This window comes from Pristis pectinata, chromosome 3 (assembly GCF_009764475.1).
Source record: "Pristis pectinata isolate sPriPec2 chromosome 3, sPriPec2.1.pri, whole genome shotgun sequence".
NCBI classification, from domain to species: Eukaryota; Metazoa; Chordata; class Chondrichthyes; order Rhinopristiformes; family Pristidae; genus Pristis; species Pristis pectinata.
The window spans coordinates 75,632,429-75,639,079 of NC_067407.1; the positions used below are offsets into that span (position 1 = coordinate 75,632,429).

At 43.9% G+C, this 6,651-nt stretch overlaps 1 long non-coding RNA gene across 2 annotated transcripts; it reads left to right on the forward strand.

The window, feature by feature from the left end:
• The first annotated feature begins 273 nt into the window (after positions 1-273).
• LOC127568777 (uncharacterized) lies at positions 274-5,193 on the forward strand. 2 transcript variants are annotated; one of them, XR_007956066.1, is made up of 4 exons: positions 274-350; positions 1,744-1,817; positions 2,649-2,767; positions 5,047-5,193. It is a non-coding gene; the product is annotated as an uncharacterized LOC127568777 (long non-coding RNA). The 2 variants fall into 2 exon arrangements; XR_007956067.1 differs by lacking the exon at positions 5,047-5,193 and having other exon boundaries at positions 2,649-2,867.
• Positions 5,194-6,651: the final 1,458 nt, after the last annotated feature.

Below are 6,651 nucleotides of genomic sequence, written 5' to 3' on the forward strand. Positions count from 1 at the left end.
ACACTGGCATTCATCGCCTTCTCTGTATTCTACTGCAGGAGGGTAAACAGGGAATCTGGTCTCAGAACACAGAAAATGGGACCACCTTCCCAAGAGACCTGATAAGATAAGGTATCTCTATTAGTCACATGTACATCGAAACACACAGTGAAATGCACCTTTTTGTGTAGAGTGCTCTGGGGGAAGCCCGCAAGTGTCGTCACGCTTCCGACACCAACCTAGCATGCCCACAGCTTCCTAACCCGTACGTCTTTGGAATGTGGGAGGAAACCGGAGCACCCGGAGGAAACGCACGCACGGAGACACAGTCGTCTTTCCTCAGACAGGGAGCTAGCACGCAGGTACAGCAAGTAAGTTGGAATACTAATGAAATGTTGGCTTTTGTTGTCAGGGATATGGAGTATAAAAGCTGGGAAGTGACGATCTAACTGGCGAAACAGCAGCTGGATTACCATGTACAGTTCTGGTCTCCATATTTAAGGAAGGATGTGCTTGTATGGGAGACCATAAGACCATAAGATCATAAGATATAGGAGCAGAATTAGGCCACTTGGCCCATCGAGTCTGCTCCGTCATTATGTTATGGCTGATTTTTTTTCAACCCTATTGGACATATTCCACTCACCTCTGGGAGCCTGGCTTGTATAGAAGTCAGGAAAATGTCCTTCAGTAGCACATCACTGCATCCAGACCACTGAAACAATGATGTGTAGAATCGCAGCAAAATTTAGGAGGAATCAGCCTGTGACTAAGTCAAAATTTGTTGCTGATTCTTTTGAGGCGTGGTGTCCTTGGTGTTGCTTGAGCCACGTGCAGAATCAGATTCAGGTTTGTTATCACTGACTTATAAGATGTGAAACTTGTTGTTTTGCGGCAGCAGTACAGTGCAAAGACATAAAATTACAGTAAAGTACAAAATAAATAAATAGTGAAATAAAAAGGAATAACGAGGTAGTGTTCATGGGTTCATGGACCATTCAGAAATCTGATGGTGGAGGGGAAGAAGCTGTTTTTGAACGGTTAAGTGTGGGTCTACAGGCTCCTGTAACTTCTCCCTGATGGTAGTAATGAGAAGAGGGCATGTGGTGAGGGTCCTTAGTGATGGATGTCACCTTCTTGAGGCACCACCTACTCTCACTATCCTGAGGGTTCTCTTAAATATGCCTTTATTAACCTTTCCCAGTTAAACACGAAAAAGGGGCCGGTAATTTTGTTACCTCTTTACAAAAAGGACCAATAAACGATCGGATGACCATGTTTCCTGCATTCCTGATAATGATCTACCTTCAAGCTACTGACCAACTGACATTGGAGGAAACCCAGGGGTAACATGAAAACCATTCAGGTGTGATACACTTTTACTATTACATCTCGTAGTAGAGAGAACTTGTACTTATAAGGCATTTTGACTACTTCACAAAATCCAAAGCCCTTACAGTGTACTTTGACTTCAGTCAGTTTGCAATGAAGAAAACACAGTGGCTAGTACAGTATAGAGCAAACTCCCAAAAATAGGCCTGAATACAACAGCCAGCTAATCTGTTTCAGTGAGCATCCAACATCAGCCAGAACACTAGGGTACATACCCTGTCCTTCAGATGATAGGAGTTTGGGACCTTCTTCCACCTATGAGGTTAAAAAATGGCATTAAAAGAAGTGATTGAAAATTGAGTGCAGCACAGCTTTGTTTACAGGAAAATAACCCATTACAGCAAAAAACTGACTTCTGTTTATTACTTGCAGAAAAACTGCAACTTGTTCATGAATTAACCATGAGCAGTCACAGGGGAAAGTGACCGTCACCGGTCAAGCATAAGGTGAGACATGGAAGCTGTTACCAGCTATTACCTCCAATGTTACTCCGGCCCTTGACTTGTGGCACCTCATTCCCAGAGTTCTGCCCATGATTGATTCACTCATCCTCCACACCCCTCTCCAATTATTACCTGACAAATTTAATCCCAAAATTCAAGCCTTAGTAACCTGGCTTTCTTCCATCTGTTCTCTTGCAGTTAACAAACCATCACATCACCTCACAGCTCACATCACAGCTCAGCACATCACAGAAACCAGCCTCCCCTCCATGGATTCCATCTACATTTCTCGCTGCCTCGGTAAAGCAGCCAACATAATCAAAGACCTCACCCAACCCAGACATTCTCTCTTCTCCCCTCTCCCATTGGGCAGAAGATACAAAAGCCTGAAAGCTCGTACTACCAGGCTCAAGGACAGCTTGAATCCTGCTGTTATAAGGCAATTGAATGGACCTCTTGAACGATAAGGTGGACTCTTGACCTCACGATCTACCTCATTATGACTGTTCACCTTATTGTCTTCCTGCACTGCACTTTCTCTGTAACTGTAACACTTTATTCTGCATTCTGTTGTTGTTTTTCCTTGCACTACCTCAATGTTCTGTTGTAATGAAATGATCTGTATGGATGACATGCAAAACAAAGTTTTTCACTGTACCTCCATACATGTGACAATAATAAACCAATTTACCAATTTGTCAGTTTACCACTTCTGTTTCTCCTTTACTATTCCTTTGCTTTTCTTTTTCACTCTTTACCTTCCTAGACTCCTCTCCCCTGTTGAATGGTGGAGCAGGCTCTAGAGGCTGAATTAACTTCCTGTTCTTATTACAGGTGCTATGATGGAGACAGAGGCTTCAAGAGAGAGGGACACGGCGCTCACATTCACCCCAAGTTCTGGTCAGGAGGGGTCCTGAACAACTGGATGGGAACCAGTTAAGACATGGGCCAAGGTCACCAAAAAACATGTTGTCGTCTCCTCCGGAGGGGGAATTAAGGGGATTGAAGGATAGCTGGTTAGTGAGGGAAAAGATCAGCGATTGGTTTATTGAATTGCAGAACAGGTGTAAGGGGCAAATGGCCTACTCCTACATAGAACATAGAACATTACAGCACAGTACAGGCCCTTTGGCCCACAATGTTGTGCCGACATTTTATCCTGCTCTAAGATCTATCTAACCCTTCCCTCCCACATAGCCCCCCATTTCTCAATCATTCATGTGTCTATCTAAGATTCTCTTAAATGTCCGTAATGTATCTGCCCCCACAACCTCTGCTGGCAGTGCGTTCCATGCACCCACCACCCTCTGTGTAAAAAACTTACCCCTGACATCCCTCTTATATCTTCCTCCAGTCACCTTAAAATTATGACCCCTTGTGTTAGCCATTTTCACCCTGGGAACAAGTCTCTGACTGTCCACTCGATCCATGCTCTTATCATCTTGTACACCTCTATCAAGTCACCTCTCATCCTCCTTCTCTCCAAAGAGAAAAGCCCTAGATCACTCAACCTATCCTCATAAGACATGCTCTCCAATCCAGGCAGCATCCTAGTAAATCTCCTCTGCACCCTTTCCAACACTTCCACATCCTTCCTATAATGAGGCGACCAGAACTGAACACAATACTCCAAGTGTGGTCTAACCAGAGTTCTATAGCACTGCAACATTACCTCGCGGCTCTTGAACTCAATACCCCGACTAATGAAGGCCAACAAGCCATACACCTTCTTAACACCCCTATCGACCTACATGGCAACCTTGAGGGATCTATGAACGTGGACCCCAAGATCCATCTTTTCCTCCACACTGCTAAGAGTCCTGCCATTAACCTTGTACTCTGCTTTCAAATTCGATCTCCCGAATTGTTTCACCTCACACTTTTCTAGGTTGAACTCCACCTGCCACTTCTCAGTCCAGCTCTGCATCCTATTAATATCCTGTTGTAACCTACAGCAACCTTCTACACTATCCACGACACCACCAATTATGCTCCACCATTTCTACAGCTGAACCACCTTCTCCTCCACCTTAGATGCCCTTGACCTCAGTAAAGACTTCACAATTTCTATCCTGCTGTTGTAAGGGTGCAAGGATCAGTCCGTCAAGCGTAGGATCAGCACACGGAAGACATGAGGAGGAAGGGCAGAGAAGGTAGGGGTCTGGGATCAGGCCGGAGGAAGCAGGCTGGGTTGGCTCATGGTTGCTCAAGAAGGGCAGAGACATTTTGTTGGTTGTGGGAGGAGTGCGGAGAAGGCGGGGGACAGGGCTGTGGAGTGGAGAAGCAGAGCCGGGGTAGTCTTTCCGTTCCTAAAATAACAAATGGCTCTGGCAAAAGTGAGCCCAGTAACGAGTTATTTGATCAAGTGTTTCCCATGGACTTCAAGTTTACATCTCTTAGACTTCAGGCAGTGGAGATGGATTGGATTGAATTGGATTGGTTTATTATTGGCACATGTACCGAGATACAGAGAAAAGCTTTTGCCATCCAGACAGATTATTCCATGCATAAGTACACCAAGGTAGTAAAAATAACAGAATGCAGAATTCAGTGTTACAGTTACAGAGAATGTGCAAGGGCCACTGTGAGGTAGATTGAGAGATCGAGAGTTCATCTTTAGTGTACAAGAGTTCCATTCAAGAGTCTGATAACAGTGGGATAGAAGCAGTCCTTGAGCCTGGTGGTATGTTTTCTCAAGATTTTGTATCTTTGGGGATGAGAAAGATATCGATCAGGACATAGACTGCCCTGGATTCTGGCCACTACTTATCCCTTCCCTGGTGGAATATTGTGAGATAATACATGCCCAAGAGATGGGGCCTTCAAAGACACATGTCCTTGACAATTCCCTTGCTTCTCAGACCACTGGCATTTTAGCCAAATGCTATTCAGGAGCAAATCAATGAGTTCCAAATGGATTGCTTCCTACTTTAACCAGCACTGTTATGAGTCAGACATTGCCACCTAACATCTTGTTTTACTCCATGCATTTGCATTTAGAGAACTCAAATTTGCATTCAAATAAAGCCATTGTCAGTGAATCATTGCTAAACTGCTATTAGCTTCTTGAGTCATTAGATATTTAAATAATCACTCAATCCTGACTTCTATTACAGTTTATCACCTCATAGTCAGTAACACTAATATCCCACAGATGCCAGCAGACACCGACACTTTACATTGTACTACGATCAGTGTTGATTGACCAGAAACCCAATCTTGCAATTCACAGGACCAACAGACCTTGAGGCAGTGCAGATGATATTGCGGGGCACTGAATTTTTGTTCAAGAGCATCAACTTGCAGCTTTGCGGAATAATGAACGTTATTTATTACTGATGGTGGAAAGCACAGCTTGCATTCGTGAAGCTTCAGGAATACAAACAATTAATTCACAGAGGGTCCAAGCTATAAAGGAGATTTACATACCTCTCAACATTTGATGTCCTGGACACCAACCCAACCCATACAATAAAACCATAAATGGAAGCACATGATATTCACAATGTTGTCGGTTTAATCTGTTTCCCGTGGATAAGGCCGAACAGAGCTAGACAACAAGATTTATTTATTTCTTTCAGTCTGTAAAATTTAGAGTTCTTCCTCCCCATCTTTACATTATTCGAGAAATCTCAAGCAGTGTCTGTTGACGATTTCCATTCTAACTGGGAAGAACGTGTATTTTATTTCATATTTTATATTTCCTATTTCTATACCACATAAAAGGAGGCCATTTTACCCATTGAGCCTATGCCCACTCTCAGAGATAGCCCATCAATCCCATTCTCAGATTCAGATTAGTTTATTGTCATATACACCAGGGTGCAGTGAAATTCCTTGTTCATATGAAGCTCACAGACTAAACAGTATACATGGTAATAATAAATACGACAATAAATACAGCGACGAGCACAAAAACAACGGAATGGTGCAAAGTATCATGCAAACTGAGGAAGTGCAGGAAGAAATGCTAAAGTGGTAATACTGGAAGAGGTAGAATTAAGGGTTTGAGAATGTAGCAGCACCACCAGGAAGGGGATGTGAAGGTGGTGACTGCTTCACAAGTTTGATAGCAGTGGGGAAGAAGGTGTTCTTAAGTCTGGTAATCTGGGCTTTCAAGCTCCTGTATCTTCTCCCAGAAGGTAGAGGAGAGAAAAGGGAATGGTCAGGGTGATAGGCATTCTTGACGATGCTGTTAGCCTTCCTGATGCAACGCACTGTGAAGATGGACTGGATGGAAGGAAATGATTCTCCCTGTAACCTACACTCTCTCAGAAGCCTATCAACTTCCCCTATTCTTCCGATACTCAATGCCCCTGACTGATGAAGGCCAGTGTGCCAAACGCCTCCTTCACTACCCTGTCTACCTGTGATGTCGCTTTCAGGGAACTATGTATCTGTACTCCCAGGACCCTCTGTTCCACAATACTCCCAGGGTCCTACCATTCACTGCGGAAGTCCTACCCTTGTTTGACTTCCAAAATACAACAAACACCAGCGTAATTACAGCTTGCCTCATTGAAGAATCCTTCACATCCAGGCTCACTGCATCTCAATAAGCAGCCAAGTCACACAAGGACCTGAAAGCAGCATCACAGGTAGACAGGGTGGTGAAGAAGGCATTTGACACACTGGCAGTCAGGGCATTGAGTATAGGAGTTGGGAAGTTATGTTGCAGTTATATAAGATGTTGGTGAGGCCGCACTTGGAGTATTGTGTAGTTTTGGTCACATGATGTTATTAAACTTGAAAGAGTGCAGAAACGATTTGCCAGGATGTTGCCCGCACTTGGGGGCCTGAGTTACAAGAAGAGACTGTGTACCCAAGGACTTTATTC